General features: G+C 47.3%; 1 long non-coding RNA gene across 3 annotated transcripts in view; it reads right to left on the reverse strand.

Moving 5' to 3' along the window:
• LOC120230006 overlaps positions 1 to 12,194 on the reverse strand; it is a 233,522-nt gene extending 221,328 nt beyond the window's left edge. For all 3 annotated transcript variants that reach the window (XR_005527895.1, XR_005527896.1, XR_005527897.1), the window contains exon 1: positions 11,938 to 12,194. This is a non-coding gene — a long non-coding RNA (uncharacterized LOC120230006). The remainder of the gene's footprint in view (positions 1 to 11,937) is intronic.
• Positions 12,195 to 12,233: the final 39 nt, after the last annotated feature.

Genomic DNA, 12,233 nt, shown 5'->3' on the forward strand with positions numbered 1-12,233 from the left:
GGGTTCGAGCCCCACATCAGGTTCTGTGCTGACAGCTAGCTCAGAGCCTGGAGCCTGCTGCAGATTCTGTGTCTCCCTCTCTCTCTGACCCTCCCCTGCTCACGCTGCCTCTCTTTTTCTCTCAGAAATGAAATAAAACATTTAAAGAAAATTTTTAATGAAATAAAATAAACATTAAAAATATTTTAAAATAAGCTATTATTTAATCCTACTGAACTACACACTTAAAAATGGTTAAGATGATGAATCTCATATGTATTTTTTTACCACAATAGGAAAAAAAAGAATCCAAAGTCAAATTCAGAGAGACAGAAAGCAGTCTGGTGGTTACTGGGGGCTGGGGGAGGGAGAGAGACGGGGCAATGGGGAGTTCAGGTCTGACGGGTAGAGAGTTTCAGTTTTGCAAAGTGGAAAACATCCTAGAGATGGATGGTAGTCACAGAGGCACAATACGAAGAACCTACTTAACACCACCGAACCACACCCTTAAGGACGGCCGAAATGGTAAATTTTATGTTATATACATTTCAGCACAATTTTTAAAAAGCAGCAGCAGCCTAGGCACAAGGGAACTTTCTGGAGTGCTTACATGAGTGCTTACACGAGTGAGTCAAAATTCATCAAACTGTATACTGAAAACGGGTGGATTTCATTAAAAGAAAATTAGTCCCCCATAAAGTGCTGTGGGAATATATAAGTAGGGCCCTTTGCCAGGCTAACGGGTTTCCCACAGGAGGAGTCATGAGTAGGAGTTAGCGCAAAAAGCAGGCTCTACTGTGTTATACGCCGATTACAAAGAAAGAAATTTTATTTTATTTCTTCTATGTCCTGAGAAACAGTGGAAGAGGGAGGGGAAGCCTTTGTGGAGTCAGTGGGAGGACCAGCCTTAGCCTCTCTGCAGGGCAGCTCACCACTGCTGGCTGATACAGCAGCTCTCTGAGCACACAAGCCCATCATCAGGGTCCCTGGCCCAGGCAACCCTCGTTCCCACCATCACCAAGCGCACGCTCCGTGCCGGGGAGTGATCACCCGGGCAGGGTGACAAGCTCAGAGCGGTGAACGATACAGACAGGTTCCCACCCCATAAAACTTACATCCTCGCACAGGACGTGGACATGAAGCAAGTAAACCAGCGACTAAGTCCGATGAGCATAGACTGGGATCATCTACACATGGGAGGGATAGGAGGACACTTTAGTCTGGGTGGCCAGGGAGAGTCCGGGGAGAGGGCCGCGGGGCGGAGGCCTGGAGGAGAAGCTGGCCTTTTCAAGAGGGGCAGGAAGTGCACGCAGGCAGAGGGACAGTAAAGGCAAGGCGCGCTGGCTCGAGGTGCCAGGGGCCAGGGGTGTCACTGCAGAGGCAGGCAAGAGCCAGGTCCCGTGGGGCCTTACAGGTCACAGTGAAGAGCTTGAATCTAATTCTAAGGGAAACAGGGAAATGATAAAGGATTTGACCTAATGTTTTTAGAAGATCCCTCTTGCTGCTCAGTGTGAAATGGACTGGAGGAGAAAAGAGTAGAAACAAAAAATCAGTAGGATATTTACTGCAGGAATCCTAGGAGACGCTACGGCAGCTTGGGCAAAAATCGCAGCAGCGGAAGTGGTGCCTTTCAGTTACACACAGAATTAAAAGTGAGAGGCTTGGTGAAAGTTGAATAAGGTCGGAGGATTTTACCAATATCCATTTCCCTGTTTGGACGTTGTATACAGCTATGCAAGATGTTACCACTGGGGAGAACTGGCTGAAGGGTATACAGGCCCTCTTTACAGTATTTCTGCAACTTCCCATAAATCTGTAATTTTTTTTAAGTTTTTTTTTTAAGTTTATGTATTTATCTTTTTTTTTTTTAATATTTTTATTTATTTCTAGGAGAGAGAGAGAGACAGCATGAGCAGGGGAGGGTCAGAGAGAGAGGGAGACACAGACTGTGAAATAGGCTCCAGGCTCTGAGCTGGCAGTCAGCACAGAGCCCGACGCGGGGCTCGAACCCACGAACCGCGAGATCACGACCCAAGCGAAAGTCGGACGCTTAACAGACTAAGCCACCCAGGCGCCCCAAGTTTATGTATTTATCTTGAGAGAGACAGAGTGAAAGAGCAAGAGAGAGGGAGACAGAGAATCCCAGGCAGGCTCCACACTGCCAGTGCAGAGCCTGATGTAGGGCTTGAATCCACGAAACCATGAGATCATGACCTGAGCCAAAACCAAGACTTAGACGCTTAACCAACTGAGCCACCCAGGCACCCATATGATTATTTTAAATAACTTATTTTTTTATTTTTTTAATGTTTATTTAATTTCGAGAGAGAGAAAGAGACACAGCATGAGCAGGGGAAGGGCAGAGAGAAAGGGAGACACAGAATCCGAAGCAGGCTCCAGGCTCTGAGCTGTCAGCACAGAGCCCGATGAGGGGCTCAAACCCACAAGAGATCATGACCTGAGCCGAAGTCACACACTTAACCGACTAAGCCACCTAGGCGCCCCTAATTTTTTTTTAATTCTCAACAAGAGCCACGCACACAAAAACGATGGCAAGTATTAACTCCAGAGGGAAGAAAAATTGAATTCTAATCATAGCACATAACATGGCTTAGCTGTAAACAATACTTAATGTAGTCATCCTAATATAAACACTAAACTGTGATAAACACTTCAACTTTAACCAAACGTTGTGAGGACGCCATACTGGACACGCCAGAAGGCTGAGTGAGCGTGTTTGGTGGGGGAAGAATCAGCATATAAGAAAGCTAACCCTCATTTCCACAGGTGAAAGAAAACAGACAATACTTAAAGCTAAAAAATCAGGAAACAGCTATCTATACGCAAAATTCGCAAGCACAGATGTAAATAGCAGAAAAACTAGCCAAAACGGTTGGGAGTAGTTGGTTAGGGAAATGGAAATTTAGGATGGGGTCAAAGACTGCTTTTACATGACAAACCTGGTAAGGTGGTACTTTGTCTCCATAAACATCAGTTTCCTAAGCAATAAAAATCAAATATATTTACAGAAATATGTTAAGGCCTGCTCCCAAAGAACAGAGAGGACTTGCTTCCTAGTGGTCTAGAGAGCAGTGGAGGTGTTGAAAGGAAAGGAGAGAGAGTCCCAGACGACCCCTAGGTTTTTGCCTGAGCAATGAATGGACGATGATGCCATCTGTTGAGACAGAAAAGGCTAGAGGAGTCCTAGGATGGAGAGGTGGGTATATTAAATCTACACTGCCCATCAGACATCCAAATAGAAGTAACCAGAAGGCAGCTGGATAGCCCAGTTCTGAGCACAGGGGGGAAGTCAGGGTTAGAAATAAAACTTGGTGGGGGTGCCTGGGTGGCTTTGTCAGTTGAGTTTCTGACTTCTGCTCAGGTCATGATCTCACGGTGCATGAGTTTGAGCCCCGCGTCGGGCTCTACGCTGACGGCTCAGAGCCTGGAGCCTGCTTCGAATTCTGTGTCTCCCTCTCTCTCTGCCCTTCCCCCACTTGGTCTCCCTCACTTGGTCTCTCTCTCTCTCTCTCTTTAAAAAATGAATAAATGTTGGGGCGCCTGGGTGGCTTAGTCGGTTAAGCGTCCGACTTTCGCTTAGTCATGATCTCGCAGTTCGTGGGTTCGAGCCCCATGTCGGGCTCTGTGCTGACTGCCAGCTCAGAGCCTGGAGCCTGTTTCAGTCTGTGAATTCCTCTCTCTCTGACCCTCCCCTGCTCATGCTGTCTCTCTCTCTCTCTCTCTCTCTCTCCTAGAAATAAATAAAACATTAAAAAAAATTTTTTAAATAAAATAAAATAAAATAAAAAATGAATAAATGTAAAAAAAATTTTTAATAAATAAATAAAATAAAATAGTCCTATGAAAAAGTGGGAGTGGTGGGACGCCTGGGTGGCTCAGTCGGTTAAGCGTCCGACTTCAGCTCAGGTCATGATCTCACCATCCATGGGTTCGAGCCCTGCATCGGGTTCTGTGCTGGCAGCTCAGAGCCTGGAGCCTGTTTCGGATTCTGTGTCTCCCCCTCTCTCTCCACCCCTCCCGCTCATGTTCTGTCTCTCTCTGTCTTAAAAAATAAATGAACTATTAAGAAAATTCTTTTTTGAATTAAAAAGAAAAAAAAAAAGCGGGAGTGGTAACAGAAATCAAAAACCGGCCTCTGAAGACTCCCTACCTCCTAATCCCTGGAGTCCATAAATGAAATAAGATGTCATCCTGTGATGTTATGTTAGGTGGCACAGCTGAGCTTAAGAGAGGGAGATTATCCACGTAGGCCTAACACAATCACAGGAGCCCTTAAAAAGCAGAGAATGTTCTCTGGCTAGTGGCAGAAGAGAAAGAGGAAGCCAGAGAAATGTGAAGCACATGGGAGATACAACATGCCATGGCTGGCCACTTGACAAGGAATGTGGGCGGCCTCCAGGGGCAGACAGCAGATTCCCAACTAGCAGCCAGCCAGGAAGCAGGGCCCTCCGACCTATAGCCATAAGGATTCGGGTTCTGCCAACAGCCTAAATGAGTTTGGAAGTGGATTCTTGCCCTGAGCCTCCAGATAAGAGCCAGCCTGGCCAACGTCTTAATTTTGGCCTTGTGAGACCCTGGCCAGAGAACCAGCTGATCCCCCCAGGACTTCTGACCTATAGACTGTGTTGTTTTGAGCCACTAAGGTTCTGGGCCTGAGCCCTGACACAGTCAGGACACTGCCCCCTCTTGCTGCAGGGCGTTCTGGGGCAGCTCCACCCCTCACATGGGGGTGACTCAGCCTCTCATAGTCTTTGTGTTCTCACATGAAGACAGCTGTCATCACAGCTCTGGGCTCGGACTTTGGGGCTTAACATCTTTATAGTTTCCTGCCATCTAGGCCTAAGCTGTCCAACATGGTAGCCACTAGTCTCGGGTAGCTCCTCAAATGTTAAGTTTAAGGAATTACATGTAAGCAAATTAAACGTTCAGGGGTGCCTGGGGGGTTCAGTCGGTTAAGTGTCCAACTCTTGATGTCGGATCAGGTCATGATCTCACTGTGAGATCGAGCCCCATGTCAGGCTTTGCGCTGTCAGTGTAGGATTCTGTCTTCCACTCTCTCTGCCCCTCCCCTGCTCACTCGTGCTCTCTCTCAAAATAAGTAAGAATTTTTTTTTTAAATGTCTTTGTTTGCCTGCTGCATGGGACATCAACAGACCTCTAGGATGCTCACTGTCCACCCAGCTCCTTCTCACCTCTATCACCTCCTGTCTTCTCCTCGGTTCCTGTAAACACCTGCTGGACTACAACCCAGCAAGAGTGTTCTGCACAGAGCACTTGAAACTCAGAGCAAAGAAAGGCCTCTCTCCCCATTGCCTTCTAAAAAGCAAGAGGTGAGGAACACCTGGGTGGCTCAGTCAGGTGAGCGTCTAACTCCTGATTTCATTCAGCTCAGGTCACCATCTCACAGTTCATGAGATCAAGCCCCGCACCAGGCTCTGAGCTGACAGGCAGAGCCTGCTTGGGATTCATTCCCCCACCCCCACCCCAATCCGCTCTCTCTCAAAAAGTAAATAAATAAACATTGAGGGGTGCCTGGGTGGCTCAGTCAGTTAAGCATCCAACTTCAGCTCACGTCATTACTATCTCAGTTTGTGAGTTTGAGTCCCGCATCGGGCTCTCTGCTGGCAGCTCAGAGTCTGGAGCCTGCTTCAGATTCTGTGTCTCCCTCTCTCTCTATCCCTCCCCCACTCATGCTCTGTCTGTCTCTCGCTCTCTCTCTCTCAAAAATAAAAATAAATGGGGGCACCCGGGTGGCTCAGTCGGTTAAGCATCCAACTTCGGCTCAGGTCATGATCTCGCAGTTTGTGGGTTCAAGCCCCATGTCAGGCTCTGTGCTGACAGCTCGGAGCCTAAAGCCTGGTTCAGACAGATTCTGTGTCTCCCTCTCTCTCTCTGATCCTCCCTGCTCACACACACTCTCTCAAAAATAAATATTAAAAAATAAATAAATTTTTAAAAATAAATAAAAATAAACATTTAAAAAGCAAGAGAGAAGAACACAATTCCCATTCCACCAGATTTAACATTCCTCTCAGCCCAGTGATACTTGTTTTACACTTAGGAAACTAAAAGCCCTTTGTATGTAGTGATTTTCCCAAAAAAAAGAATCACTCAGCCCCAAGGCAAATGGAAGCCTCTCTCTCTCTCTCTCTCTCTCTCTCTCTCGCTCGCTCGCTCGCTCGCTCTTGCTCTCGCTCTAGAAACTGAAAACTGCTTGAAACTTTCAAATGATGGCTTTTCCTACCAAAGTGCCAAAAATCATACAGTCCAGTGTCAGGCAGCACCCCCCCACCGCCGTTATAAAAGTCTCCCCAAAGCCGACTTAAAGACCATGAAGGAAGGGGGGAGGGTCGGGGGAGGGGACCCAGCCAACTGGAAGACCTAAAGCCAGGAAGGCACTGGATGTTTGGAGGACACTGGCATGAGGAGAGCCCCAACTATATAGCACATAACGTCAAAACAAACTAGATTTACCACACTCTTGTTGAAAGTGCAGGGCAATCCTGAAAAGGTGAACTCACACAAGGATGATAGTATGCACATTACTGCTAATTTAAGATGTGTGAAATGTTACTGACACTTCCTTTATTCAGTGTACTAAATTTTTTAAAGTTTATTTCTTAGAGAGAGAGAACACAAGCAGGGGAGGGGCAGAGAGAGAAGGACAGAGAGAGAATCCCAAGTAGGTACTGCTGTGAGCCCAACTCAGGGCTCAATGCCATGACCGTAGATCATGGCCTGAGCTGAAACCAAGAGTCGGATATTTAGCCATCTGAGCCACCCAGGCACCTCTAGTGTGCTAAATTTTTAGTGGTAGATATTAATGAACATAAAACACGTATCAGGCATTTCATAAGTCACTCAGTCTTCCTAATCTTACTTTTCATCAAGCGTCTTCCAATGTGAAACATACTATTTCAGCAACTTGAATGTCAATGGCTGGGGAGGAAAATATTGCCCGAGACAGGAGAAAGAGAATAAAACTCCAAAAGAGGACAGAAGCAATGGACATGGAGGGGGGGAAACTTAGGGGAACAAATGACAGAAAATCAAAAAGACACGATGCCTGGGGCATCTGGGTGGCTCAGTCGGTTAAGCGTCCAACTTCAGCTCAGGTCATGATCTCACGGTTCATGGGTTCAAGTTCTGCATCAGGCTCTGTGCTGACAGCTCAGAGCCTGGAGCCTGCTTGGATTCTGTGTCTCCCTCTCTCTCTCTGACCCTCCCCTACTCACGCTGCCTCTCTCTCTGACCCTCCCTTGCTTACGCTGTCTCTCTCTCTCTCTCTCAGAAATAGATAAAACATTAAAAAAAAATTTTTTTTAAAGATACAATCCCAGCAGATGTAAGAAACATGGCAAGATAATACTTCTAAATAGGATTTTCACTTGCTTCCTTTTCTCCAAATAGTCCCACTGTAAGCAGCCAAGGTTTTGTGCTTATGCTTCCATAAAGGGATGAGACAGCAAAAAGCAGGACGGAAAAAATGGGAAGCCACTTCCAACTTTTGGATTTCAGTTGCCTGGGCCCTTAATACAATAGAAAGGACTCAAAACCTAGACAAAAGCTGTGGAGAACAGGGCTCGGGTAAAGCCAGGCCTCCCACCGGCATTACCCACAGCAGACAGGAGCCAGAGGGAAGAGACAAGCACAGATGGTGGGTTCTGTCGGCAGACAGCCAAACCCCCGAGCAGGTTCTGAGATCTGATAACAGTAGGGCTTCACCCCAACATCCTGGGTAGAGCCTCAGAAAAGAGACACGTCCCAGAAAGAGGAAATAACTGCAGATGGTAACCTACTTTGGAAGCAGCTCGAACCCTGGTCAGTGTCACATCTCTCTCTCACTATCCCAGAATGATTCCTATGTACCCAAGAGTGACTGAGAAGTAGCAGAGAGACACCAGACCCCAAGAGGCCAGGCAGGCAGGCAGCGGGCAGTAGACATCTCAATGGACGCTTGACTCGCCATTTAATCACAAGGTCCGCTTCCTCTAGTGCTCTGGCAAATATATGGGGGACATTCTGCAGAAGTTCAGGCACTCCCTGGAGAAAGGAGGGGCAATTCCATCACCTGTCTGAAACTAAGTGTCCACCACTCCAAACAGAAATGTAGGCATATTACAGGGGCGCCTGGGTGGCTGGCTCAGTTGGTTAAGCATTGGACTCTTGATTTCAGCTCCGGTCATGATCTCACAGTTGTGAGATCGAGCCCAGCGTCTTGTCTTCAGGCTCTGGGCTGGGCCTGGAATTTGCTTACAATTTTCTCTCCCTCTCTCCTTCTGCCCATCCCATGTTCTCTCTTTCTTTAAAAAAACAAAAAAAAAAACAAGGAAGGAAAGGAATGAAATGTAGATATATTACAGGAAAACAATATTATGTTTCCTGCGTCTCTGAGTTTGTAGACTAAAATAATCCTTTGGTAAAAGTTAAAGGAGGGGAGGGGCACCTGAGTGGCTCAGCCAGTTAAGTGTCCGACTTCAGATGTGACGACTTCCATCATGATCTCACAGTTTGAGTCGGGCTCTGTGCCGACAACTCGGAGCCCGAAGCCTGCTTTGGATTCTGTGTCTCCCTCTCACTCTCTCTGCTCCTCCCCCGCTCATTCTCTCTCCTCTCTCTCTCTCTTTCCTTCTCTCTCTCTCTCTCAAAAATAAACATTTAAAAAATAATTTAAAGAATTAAGTGAGGGGAGAAGTTGGAAACTGGCAAACTTCTGACTAGGAAATTGGATGGCCGAGTGTGCCATTCACAGATGGCAAGAAAGGAATGGGAGAAAACTAAGTGGAGAATGAGGGGTTCAAGGTTTGGACACGTTGAGGGTGAGATGGTGACGGGCGTCTAAGGGCACGTCAGGAGGCAGCTGGATAACCCTGGCCGGGGCTCAGGAGGGAGGTCTACCTGAAGCTACAGGTTTTGGCACCATCAGTCCATACAAGTAGCAGCTGATGGATGAGTAGCAGAGCAGAGTGATCTCATGTGCCAGGCATTGCTGTAATTATTTCTTCCTGCATATTAACTTATTTAATCCTCAGGTCAACTCCACAGGGCGGGAACTACCACTATCCTCATTTGTTTACACATGAGGAAACAGATACGAATGCCTCAGGACTCAGAGCTAGTAACCAGAGGAATCAGAACGACCACCATGCTATAAGAGCTACTAGAAATAAAGAGGAGGAAGGAGCTGTCAGGAGGAAAACCATAAAAGCCTTGTATCATACAACCTAAAGGAGAAAAGAGCTCCAAGGAGGAAATGGTAAAAGGGACCAAATTTGCAAGAGGTCCAGTAATTAGTTAACTAAACAGACGCACTGGGACTACACATAGGAGATCTTAATGCCCAGGTTGGGGAGGTTTCCTCATGTCATGATCTCGCGGTTCGTGGAACTGAGCTCTAAGTCGAGCTCTGCACTGATAGCACAGAGACTGCTTGGGATTTGCTCTCTCTCTCCACCCCTCCCCTGCTCGTTCTCTCTCTCTCTCTCAAAATCAATAATAAAAATAAAAATTTTTCTTGACCTCACTTCTCCCTTTACTTCCCACCCACCTTCCTTTACAGCAAAACTCCTCAAAGAGTTTCCTACACTGTACCCCGTCCTTCCTTGAGCCCATTAATAGATTTTCACTCCACCACTCCACCAAAACTGCTCTTGTCAAGGTCACCAAGAGCCTTCTAAATCAATTTCCACACTTGTGTCACTTAATCCATTAGCAGCATTTGACACAAATGATCTTGCTCTACTCCTTGGTAAGTTTCCTTCTCTTGGCTTAGCATATCACCATGTCTCGGATTTTTTTTTTCCTTCTCTACTTCACTAGCCACCCCTAAGTCTCTGATGGCTCCTACTCGTTTCTAAAGCTATTTAATGTTATAGAGCTCCAGGATTCAGTCTTTGCACGTCTCTTTTATTTCTATTTGCTCCATCGGTTACCTCCCCTAATCCTGCGTCTTTAAATAACAGACACATGCTGACAACTCTCAATTCTACATGGCAACAGAGACCTTGCCAAACTTGCATATCCAACCGCTTTCTTGACATCTTGACACACCTAACAGACATCTCAAATGTAATATTATTAAACCAAGCTCCTGCCCTCCCCAAACCCACCTTCTCAGTTAATGTTCAAGCCAAAAATTCATCCCTTTCTCTCACACCACCTCATCCATCAGAAAACCTTATCGGCTCTACCATTCCAAGTACATCCAGAATCCAACTGCACTTCCCCACCCTCCCGCTTCCTACCACACTAACACCGTCATCTCTCAGCAGATAATTTGAGTGACGCCTAAATGGTCTCCTGCTTCTACCCCGGCTCTTTTCAGGTGTGTTCTTACACATCAGCTGAAAGGATTCTGTTAAAACAAAAAGCAGGGACGCCTGGGTGGGGCTCAGTCAGTTAAGCGTCCAACTTTGGCTCAGGTCATGATCTCACAGTTCGTGGGTTCGAGCCCTTAGTCGGGCTCTGTGCTGACAGCTAGCTCAGAGCCTGGAGCCTGCTTCAGATTCTGTGTCTCCCTCTCTCTCTGACCCTCCCCTGCTCACGCTGTCTCTCTCTCTCACACACACACTCACACAAATAAACATCCAAAAAAAATTTTTTTAAATAAAACAAAAAGCAAATCAGGGGTGGCTGGGTGGCTTGGTCAGTTAAGCATCTGACAGAGCCTGCTTGGGACTCTGTCTCTCCCTCTCCCTCTCCCTCATCATAAATTTTAAAAAAAATTTTAAGTCAGAACCATGTCCATCCTCCGCTCAAAATCTTCCAATGGCTCCCATCTCAGAGTAAAAGTTGAAGTCCATGAAAATGGCCTTAGGGCCCTACATGGGACAATCCCTGCCTTCCTTCATTGACCGCATCTCCCCTGCTCTGTCTTCACTCCAGCTACGCTGATCTCCTTGTTCTGCCACAAAAATGGCAACTGTGTTTCTACCTCCTGACTTTTGCATCTGTAGTTCCCCTCTTCCTAGAACATTCTTTCCTTAGATCGTCACATGGTTCACTCCCTCACCTCCTTCAGGTCAAACGTCACCTTCTCATTGAGGCCATCTCTGACGACACCTTACACACTGCCTATCTCCCTCTGTTTTATTTCCCTCCATAGCTCCTACTGCCATCTAACATATGACATATTTCACTTATTTGGTTCTTGTCTTTTGTTTCTACTAGAATATAAGCTCCCTGAAGGCAAAGCTTCTGCCTGTTTTGTTCACTCCAGAATCCTCTGTGCCTTGAAGAGTACCTGGCACATCCAACAGCTATCCATAAAACATGATGGAAGGAGGGCCCCAAAGGAGTATAAAGAATTGAGATCAGAGGGATTCATCAAGGAGAAGAAGAGGGAAGCCTCCTTCACTGCCCTGGAGCGGAGGTAAGAAAGGATTCAATTATGTTTGTAGGCGGAAGTTTAAGTATTTCCCTTCTGGTTGGCTCTAGTTTCTCTGGGGAATATTAGACACGGAGGGGCTGGAGGAGAACCATGATGGAAATGCCAGCCACTTGGAAAGACTGAAAACCTGGATTTGCCTGGGTGCCAATCTACCTGGCTGTGTGATTTTCTTCACCACCACAGGATACACAACAAATGGGAGCTGCAAAGCTGTCTCAGCTTTTTCCTGAAAAAACTCAAAACAAACAAAAACTCCCCCTTCCACTAACTCAGTGCCCCAGTTCACCCACTCAGAGACTCATCACCAATCACTGGTCTCATGTTAGTAAAATGAGCAGCGAGAGAGGTGGAGAAAGAGGAGAGGAGAGAAAACTAGGAGAGCCAAAACAGGCCCTCTCTCACACAGGTGGGAAGGGGCGGGAACATTTAGTCTTCTCTCAAACCTGAAAGTTGATATCTGTACCCGGGGGCTCACATGCTGGGCCTTCTCCCGGGAACCCCTCCTCGCCCCAAACACCTTCCCGCTGAGTCCCGTCTTGCCCCATTACCTGTCCGCTTCTGGTCGGGCTCCACCCCCTCCAAACTCGCGTGCTTTGCCTCCACGTGCTCCTCTGTATATACCGGTCGCCTAGGAGACCCCGGCCGGGCGGGGCCCTCATGACGTCACAACAGGAACAAGCCAATGGCCTTGACGCGTCTCAGTGACGTGAGACGCGCGGTGTGGCTTTGCGGGCCGGGCGCAATGAGGCAGCTGCCCGCTGGGTGGCGCCGATTTCCCGGGGAGGTCCTTTCTGGGCCCCCGGCGGAGGTGGGGGAGAGGCGGGCAGGAGCCGAGGCCAGGGAG

Source organism: Hyaena hyaena, unplaced genomic scaffold, assembly GCF_003009895.1.
Source record: "Hyaena hyaena isolate Hyena2069 unplaced genomic scaffold, ASM300989v1 scaffold_37, whole genome shotgun sequence".
Lineage (NCBI taxonomy): Eukaryota > Metazoa > Chordata > Mammalia > Carnivora > Hyaenidae > Hyaena > Hyaena hyaena.